Here is a 9,657-nt window from a genome sequence, read left to right on the forward strand (position 1 = left end):
TGACTAGCTCTAATATCATTTGTAAAAGTCCAAGCTCAATGCTAGTGTCTATTAGGAAGAGGTTTCCACACCCTTATAAGGATTGTTTCGTTCCTCTCTCGAACAGCTAGCGGATTTGTCTATTTTAGTCTGTTACGTATCGCCGTCAGCCTCACAGTTTTAAAACGCGTCTACTAGAAATAGTATTAGGGGATAGGGTCGAAAGTATCATTAGTTTATCAAATGATAAGTATTTCGTAGTCATGGAAAAAGTACCATGGTGGATATCAATTGAACTCACTAGAGATTTAAAATTGTCAAAACATGATTTTTAAACATCAAATTTTGAGAATATCTCTTGGAGTTAGTTCTCTTACATGTCACAAACCCAAGTTAATTTAAAATTTATGTTAGAAGGATGCAAAGGAGGAGGGCTTGAACCTTTGACCTTGTTGTTCACTCTAACCAACTAAGTTATTCCAAGCAATCACTTGTCACAATTCATGCCCACCACTAGTTGATATTGTCCATTTTCATTCGTTATGTATGGTCGTCAGCCTCACGGTTTTAAACCGCATGTACTAGGGATCGGTTTTCAAACCCTTGTAAGAAATGTTTCTTCCCCTCTCCAGTAGACGTGGGATCTCACAATCCACCCCTTCTGAGGGCCTAGCGTCCTCACTAGCACATCGTCTGGTGACTAGCTCTAATATCATTTGTAAATGTCCAAGCTCAGTGCTAGTAGACATTGTTCATTTTGGCACATTAGGTATTTTCATCAGCCTCACAGTTTTGAAACGTGCCTATTAGGAAGAGGTTTCCGCACCCTTATAAGGATTGTTTTGTTCCTCTCTCGAACAGCTAGCGGATATTGTCTATTTTAGTCTGTTTCGTATCGTCGTCAGTCTCACAGTTTTAAAACGCATCTACTAGAGAGACGTTTACACACCCTTATAAGGAATGCTTCATTCCCCTCTCAAACCAATGTGAGATCTCACAATAAGCAGTCAGGATGGCCGAGTGGTCTAAGTCGCTAGACTCAAGTTTTGGTCCTCGTAAGAGGGTGTGGTTTCATATACCACTTCTGACAACTCATATTATTGTGAACTAATTTTTTCAATGCGGATCTACTGGACCGTGTATCTCATATCTAGGGTGAACTAAATTTTAATTCCTCAAAATTAGTTAGCTTGCATTGTCACAATAGTGAATAGGTTGGGGCACTACGAGGTTCGATCTAAGTTTTTGAATAGTGCTACTAAGGTGTAGAGGGAATAGAAGGTGGTCGGGCTTTAGTGACATTGTTCACTCTATTAATGGACTTGTAAGCTGTCTTAAATTTTCTTAGGCGTAGTGGAGATTTACATGGTTTTTAGTGTATCTAGGTAGTTTAAATCACATCTCATATTTATACGTCGCTTTTTAAGGCTAATCCAATTTCTGAGAGCACAAAGGTCTACGTAACTAATTATCGCTCACGATCCTAGAATGCTCAGTCTACTAAAAATATAGTGACCTAGGTCATGTGAAACAAGTCTAGCTCTTGTGCCCTACTCTAAACAAGCCTAGCTCTTTCCTATTTTTTTTCATTGACATTGGGAGACAAAATTTTGTGTTGAAGGGAGATGGCTATTTTTAGGTTTTCTAAAAAAAAAATATTTAAAATGGATTTTTGAAACAATCGTAAAGATTAAGAAGGGAAAGAATGTGAATTAAAAATTTCAATAGTATTTTTTTATTTTTGACTATTTTCTTTTATATTCTTCTTGAGTTCTTAAGAATTTGTAAAGCATTTTTTCCTTCTAATCTCATTTCGAAATTCAGCCTTTAAGACACTCAATAAAATCTCACTTAGAAAAATTAGAAAAATTAATTCTGGTTAGGGTTTTAGTCTAACAAAAATGATTTTAGGTTATTTTTATCTTCTAAAATGTACTCCAAAAAATTCTACTCTTAAAGTTAATGATTTTTCTTGATTATTATCTCATTAAATTCATCTGGATGAGCACTATACTTTTGGTGAAGGCATCAACTAAGGATAGAATCTAGCTTGATGATATGTAAAATGGAAATTGAAGGAAAATGACACCTCAACATCCATTTGTGAAAATGGAGGTTGAATAACTAGTGTTGTTGGTTGAATTGAATTGGACCCGTTGGACTATTTTTTATCTATTTTGATTCACTTTGACATCTTTCTTTGTTAAATGCAATTATTATAATTTTTTATTTTAGAAACTAATTGAAAGATTTTGAAAAATTTAAAAGAGAAAAATAGCTTGAATCAAACTTAGATTTTGCGGTAACTATTTGGATTTCTCTATTAAAGTATTGCTTATAGATTAAACACTTTTACGAATTGATATTTAATTTATATCTGTTATATGGTTGAAATGATGAATTTTACGTGTTAAGGCATGTTAAATTGCGAAGGGTTTGTATAAAGTTAATTGAAGTTTATAGTTAAAGTATCCTAGCTATGATTCATGGTTATAGGCTTCGTAACCAAGTTATAATGTAGGTTCTTTTAAGGGTTAGTTAAATAATGTTTAATATGAATGTCTCAAAGGGAAAGAGATCACGTAGTATGGTGTAGCTGATAAAGGCACTAGATCACTTCTCATATGATTATATTGATATGTTAAATATATGTTATTCGTAAAGGGTAACAGTTAAACTTTAATAGTAAATATTGTTAATGTATAGTAACATATTTGTATCAAAAGAGTTTGTTGAGTTAGGGACGTGCCCTAGGTGCATGTTATATCCAATGCTATCAAGTTGTTATACAAATACACCTTAGCATTTTTAAGGCTTTCAAGACTAACATTTCTATATGATTTCTAATGTCCCTTCCTTCTAATGGGTTTTGAATATAAAAAATACTTTTTTAGTCTAACCTAAATAAATATTATGAACTGAATACAACAAATAAGAGTATCGTTCCTGTCTCAATTTTTTTCACGTTGTTCGAACAAAAATTGAATGTGTATCAATATGTTAATATTTGGTGCACAGAGTCGCTATTTGACATACAATCTATCATCTATTTTTTTTATAGATAGAAAATATCTCATCTTATAGAGATAGAATTTATTACCTCCAAGAAGTTCCTTATCTTATCGATCGATCTTCGTAGTCAAGAAGTTCCGTCGAGCTATTCCCCTAAGATTCATGCAAATTGTTACCTCCATCGAGCAGTTCGATGACCTTAAGAACATGTTAGTTGAGAAGGTTTTTGTTCGTCTTAAGGTCCATGAGGAGACAATTTTTTGTTATGAAGACAAAAAGAAGAAGAAACACTTCTTACTCACATATGTGGAGTGGCTCGCACAGATGAAAAGGAATGATGTGGTTGACTCTTCTTTTTCAAGTACGAAGGGATGTGGTAGCCATAACAAGAAAAACAAGGGTCGTCGGCGTGGTCGTAGACATGGATGCAGACGTGGTGGCAGAGGAGGTCGTGACAATAGCTTACAAACCCACGATAATTCCATCCCTTAGAAGGACAATAGTATGATCAAGTGTTACTCTTGTGTTAAATATGGGCACTATGCAGTAGAGTGCCGCAAGAAGAAGCTCGAGAGGAGGGAAACCTCACACTTACTAAGATCAAGAGCCGTACTGATGTTATTCAAGAAGATGCCTAACCTGCTGATGCTCAATGAAGAGAAGGTTATGGTGAACATTCTCACAAAAGGAGAAGATTGAGTGGAGACGGACATGTGGTACCTTGACAATGAAGCAAGCAACCACTTGACCGGAGATTGAACAAAGTTCAAGGAGCTTGATGAGAAGTTATTGGAAATGTGAAGTTTGGCGATGGATCAATTATACTGATCTAAGGCAAAGGATCCATCTTATTCCAGTGCAAGAATGGTGACCAATGTTTACTGATCAATGTGTACTATATCCCAAACTTGAAGAGTAACATTATCTGTCTTGGTCAGCGGACGGAAGAAGGAAGCAGAGTGGAGTTAGCTAGCTCGTCCCTCAAGATGTTCGATAGAAATGGAACCTTGTTGATGTAGGTAAAACGATCGCATAACCGTTTATACAGGATACTATTGTAGACCAACCAACCCACCTCTCTACTGATGAAATTTGCAGACCCAGTTTAGCTATGACATGCAAGACTTAGGCACGTGAACTTTCAGATGCTCAAAATGACGGGAGAGAAGAAGATGGCTACGGGGCTACCTAAGATCATACATCCTAACAGCTATGTGAATGTTTTCTAGTCTGCAAACAAGCACGACAGTTGTTCCCAACTCAAACAAGCTTCTGTATTGAGTGATACTGCAACTGGTTCATGCAGATTTGTGTGGTCTGATCACCCCATCATCATTGGGGGTAATAAGTATTTTCTTTTACTTTTCGATGATTATAGTTGTTGGATGTGGTGTACATTCTCAAAGAAAAAGGAAAATCTATGTTCAAGAAATTCAAAAGATTCGTTGAAAATGGGTATGATCAGAAGTTGAAAACCTTTGGCACTAATCGAGATGGCGAGTTCTTATCCCAAAACTTCTCAAATGGAGGAAGGTATCAAACGTCAACTCACTGCTCTGTACACTCTACAACAAGATGGTGTAGTCTACCAAAGAAATCGCATCATAATGAACACTACAAGAAGCTTACTCAAGAGCATGCAAGTCCTAGCGATTTTCTGGGGCAAGGCGATACGACATGCGGTTTATCTTATAAATCTTTTACTGACAGAGGCGCTGGAAGCTTGCATCTCCTACGAAGGATGGTTTGACAAGACACCTCACTTTGAGTACCTAAGATTCTTTGGTTGTACAACATATGTTAAGAATGCAAAACCATATATAACAAGGCTTGATAATAGAAGCCAAAAGATGGTGTACTTTGGCGTAGAGGATGGAACCAAGGCACACAGATTATATGATCCGCAACATTAAGAAATTAATGTAAGTAGGGATGTCGTATTCAAAGAAGATAAGAAGTGGGATTGGTGCAGCGTTGGCGATAACAAGCAGACTGTTATAGAGTTCATTACTCTAGAAGAAGAGGGAGATTGTAGAAATTGAACGCAACTCTAATGCCAACTAATGCTGCCTGATACCAATTTGTTAGAATTGAAATCGCCCTGATACCAATTTGATGAAGTAAGCTAAAGTTGCTCTGATACCAACCTCGAAATAAAACGCTCGCTCTGAATCTAACTCGTTTAGATAATTCTCACGAAACTTTTAGAAAGGAGGTGTCGCAGGGGGAGACAGAGACAAGGAGACAAAGAAATTCTCAAGAGGTTATTACACACTAATTCAGACAGTAAATATTTTTCTTCTCTTTCTTGTTGTTACTTCTCTCTGCACTATTACTTTGAACACATGAGGCTTTTTTATAGCATTTCCTGAGGCAAATTTGGCTTTAACTACCCACGATTTTTTTTTTCACCCATTTACTTTCCCTTCGGTAAATTTCTCCCCTATTTTCTCTCCCTACCTGGGATAATTATGCCCTCGTAATTAAATCGTTTAGACTGAATTAAAAAAAAGCAAAAAAAAACAAAAAAAAACATTTAAGTTTATCTTCCAACAGAGATGCAACAGACTTAGAAAATGCCCCTAAAGCAACACCAACAAATCCATACATGTCATCATCGATGACATCTGCTGTCTTTTGACTGAGCAGCTCACCGCGGGTGAGAACAGGAAGAAAATAACCGAAAGTGCAAGAGAGCAAAAACCTTGGATTTTGTTGTTGCTAAAAACTAGTACATTTGTTCCTTGTTTGATTGCAATATTTAAATAACAAACCTAGACTAAAAATGGCAAAAGTGGCCAAATGAATTTGCACCACTCTACCCTCTAAAAATGGCTGGAGTGGCCAATTGAATTTTTGCCACTCGAGGGCAAGTTCTTTGCACAGGCTTTATTTAACAATTTTCTTCTAAAACCTATGGTATATCTACCTTATTGATTGAACTCCGATCTTTGAGCATAGTTCCTCAAATTTCACTCGCATCAGATAGTTGGTGAAGATGTCTCCAAGCTGTTCCTTTGTTCGAATGTCAATCTTGATAAGTCCCCGATCTGCACACTCCCAAATGTAATGGAATCTGATCTCTATGTGCTTGCTCCGGTTGTGCAAAACTGGGTTTTTAATCAAGGAGATTGTATCCTTGTTGTCCACGTATAGTATTGGTGGATTGCCTTCTTTTCCGATCAGCTCCTCCAATAGCCGCGCAAGCCAGACCCCCTATGTGGCCGCCATCGTAGCGGCAATGTACTTTGCTTTGCAAGAAGACAAAGCAACTACCTTCTGTTTAATTGATTGCCAGCAGATCACGCCACCTGAGAGGAAGTAAATCATCCCATGGTTGCTCTTATGATCATCAACGTCACCGGCCATGTCACTATCACTATAGCCGACCAGCTTAAGCTTCTCTCTTCCTCTCCCAGTATCTCACACCCTAGCCTCTGGTTCTAGCCACATAGCGCAAGATGTGCTTGACAGCTACAAGATCCTCCTTCGTTGATGCTTTAATAAACTTACTCACATATCCAATGGAATAGGCAAGGTTAGGGCATGTGTTTACCAGATAGCGCAGACTCCCGACGATGCTGCGATAATTGGTGGTGTCACCGCCAGCGTAGTGCTGACTTTCCTTAGCTGGAGACGGGCCTCCATTGGCATCCTTGTAAGATTACTGTTTACCAGCCCAACTATGTCTAGTAGCTTCTTCGCATACGCACCTTGACAGATGGTGATGTCGGTAGTACTCTACTGCACTTCGATGTCGAGGTAGTAGCTAAGCACGCCAAGGTCGCTCATCTTGAAGGTCTTTAACATCTCCCTCTTGAATCTTCTAAGAACTTCCATGTCGCCTCAAGTGATTATGAGATCATCGACTTACACTCCCATGATCAACCGCTTCTTGCCGTGGTCGCACGTCTACATCCCATGCTAAGAGGCTCAACGCTTGAACTTGAGCGACAATAGGATACTATCGAGCTTCTTGTTCCAGGCTCGTGGTGCTTGTCGAAGCCGGTAGAGCACCTTGTGCAGGTGCAGTACCTTGCCGGGGTGTCATTATCGATGAAGCCAGGTGGTTGTCAGACGTAGATGATCTCCTTCAGCTCTCCGTTAAGGAAAGCGAACTTCACATCCATGTGGTGGACTTCCCAGGAGTGATGTCCGCGATCGCCAACAACAGGTGGACAGATTCCAACCCTACCACCGGCGCGAACACCTCTTTGAAGTCCACCCCTTGCTTCTGGACGTAGCCCTTTGCCACGAGACGGGCCTTGTGCTTTACAACTTCTCCCTCTTCGTGACGCTTCAGCTTGAACACCCATTTGAGCCCTATGGCTCGATGTCTTGGCGGCATATCCTCTAGACTCCACGTCTTGTTGTCAATGACAGACATCATCTCTTCCTACATGGCCTTCAGCTAGCACGAGTTCTTCTCTTGTTTGGGGAAAGATTTCGTTTCATCCGCGCTGATGGCATGCAATTCGACACCTCTTCTTCGAGCTCGCGCGCCGCCAGTCCCGGTGGTTCACCTTCTCCTAATAGGTCTTCAATATTTCGGTGCCTGGCTGTCAGACCATCATCGTGATCGGCATCCATAAATAACTAGAGCAACTAGTCACAATGTCCATTCCTCCATTATAGCACAACCGAAAGCATTAACTTCAAAATGCATCATAAATTCTCACCCTAGGGTTATTTCGATAATTTTTTTAATATACATAACAATCATCCAGATTGCCTTTGGAGCTACCACACGTGCCTAAATGAGTCTTACGCACAATTACGCGTGTTTTGTGGCACAATCGCACTCTTACGACAGTGGGATAGCGATTGTGCAACACTTGTTCTAGCCCAGAAAATAAGTCGGTCGTGTTAAATTCAAACTTTCCAAACAATATTGGTGTATGCTCGCGACACGGGTCACGTTTAAAATTTTTTTTTAGAAAACAGGAGCAAATAAAATGCGTTGAAAACAATTTTAAAGAAATCAATGTTATAAGCTAAAAGCGAGTAGGCAACAACAACAACTTTGATAGCATATAACCCATGTACGAAGAATTGACACCTATTCAAATTCTCCTATAGTACATTTTGGGGTGTTTTAGCCCTACGGGTGTAGATATAATTTTGGTGACCGGTCATACACCCCGTATTGACACAACGATAATAGTAAAGCCCTATCTAACTTGAAAAAATTAAAAAAAAAAAAAAGGTTTGGAACAGGCATACGCCCATGAACAAAAAGTCCTAGAGAAGCATGACCAGGATATCGGACATGCGCCCATAGGCAACACGTCTTGAAAAAGTATGACCGTGACATCCTCCCTCAATTGGTTGACATCTTTGACAATCGACTCTTAACAAACTCAGTGTTGTAGGATGAGGTTGACTTCAAGTCCATGGATGCACTTCCCACTGATCTTAGTATTAACGATTCTCTTCCAATATGATAGGAACTATTGAAACCCACTTCTTGATTTGTTGACTCTTCGCGTGTTCTTAGTTGGTGTATGTTCTACTTTCTTAGCATGAAAATTTTTCGTCTTTGCGTGAGGTCGCACCACCTCCTTGTGCTTGATGTCTTTTTGGTCGAGATAGTAACATTTCAAGTTACTAATGTGGACAAAAGGGCTAGTCTGCATCTATGGGAGTAGTTGAATCCTATATTATACCTTCTCAACCTTGTGGATAACTTCGACTAGTCCATAGTATTTTCGCACCAGTCTTTGGTTCTTGTTGCTTTGAACTCAGAATTGGTTCTTTGTAACTGTACTAGTCAAGATGTGTTTAATAAGGATTTTGGTATTAATTATTGAGTCTTTGTAACTCCTGAAGTCATTTTTTGACCTTATTTAAGGCATTTGAGGTCGGTAAGACTCCTATTTATCACATTTTAGTTAGTTTTAGGGCGTATATTGGAATTAATCATCCTATTTAGCTAGGTTAAGATGTTTATATGACCTAAGAATGTCATATGAATTGATATATGTGAGAATTAAGCATTGAAATATAGCTTTTGAGGTGACTATCGAATAATTAGTAACTTCGGCAAAGGCCAACCAAGTAAGTGACTTACTGATTGATGTATGATGGTGCATTCCATGTGGCTCTTGCATGTACCATTTTAATTATGTGATGCTTATATGTTCTTTGTATTGTCATTGATGCATGTCATGTATGCATGTGATGTCCATTACACTATATTATGAATGAAATGAAATGTCATGTGTGAAATGTTATGTCTTACCATGTAAAGTTATGTGATGGATTACGTGAAGTTTTTCATGTATACATGATGCATATATGAAATATGTTATGAGCAAAAGGAGAAAGGAAATGAAATATGTTATGTTATGAATTAAAATCATGGAACCTCATGCTTGTATGTATGTCACATGCATCGGGATACCTCCCTATTATGTTATACTAGTACGATGCGTATCTTCGATACTTGTAGTTGTCATGATATCATGCGGGCCTTTTCTTTTCTAATGCGTTCGGTGACGTGCAATGTGCTGTGTCCGATCAAGAGAATACGTATACGAGCACGCCTGGTGGGTCCATGTGTGCGTATGTGAGCCGTGTGTGGAGAAGCACCATGCATCCAACCCTGCCTAGAACTAAAAAGTGCCCAAGGTCATGTTACGTGTTTTAAATGATATGTCTCGTTCA

The sequence above is a fragment of the Cucurbita pepo genome, chromosome 16, assembly GCF_057944985.1.
Source record: "Cucurbita pepo subsp. pepo isolate OVF chromosome 16, ASM5794498v1, whole genome shotgun sequence".
Taxonomy (NCBI): Eukaryota; Viridiplantae; Streptophyta; class Magnoliopsida; order Cucurbitales; family Cucurbitaceae; genus Cucurbita; species Cucurbita pepo.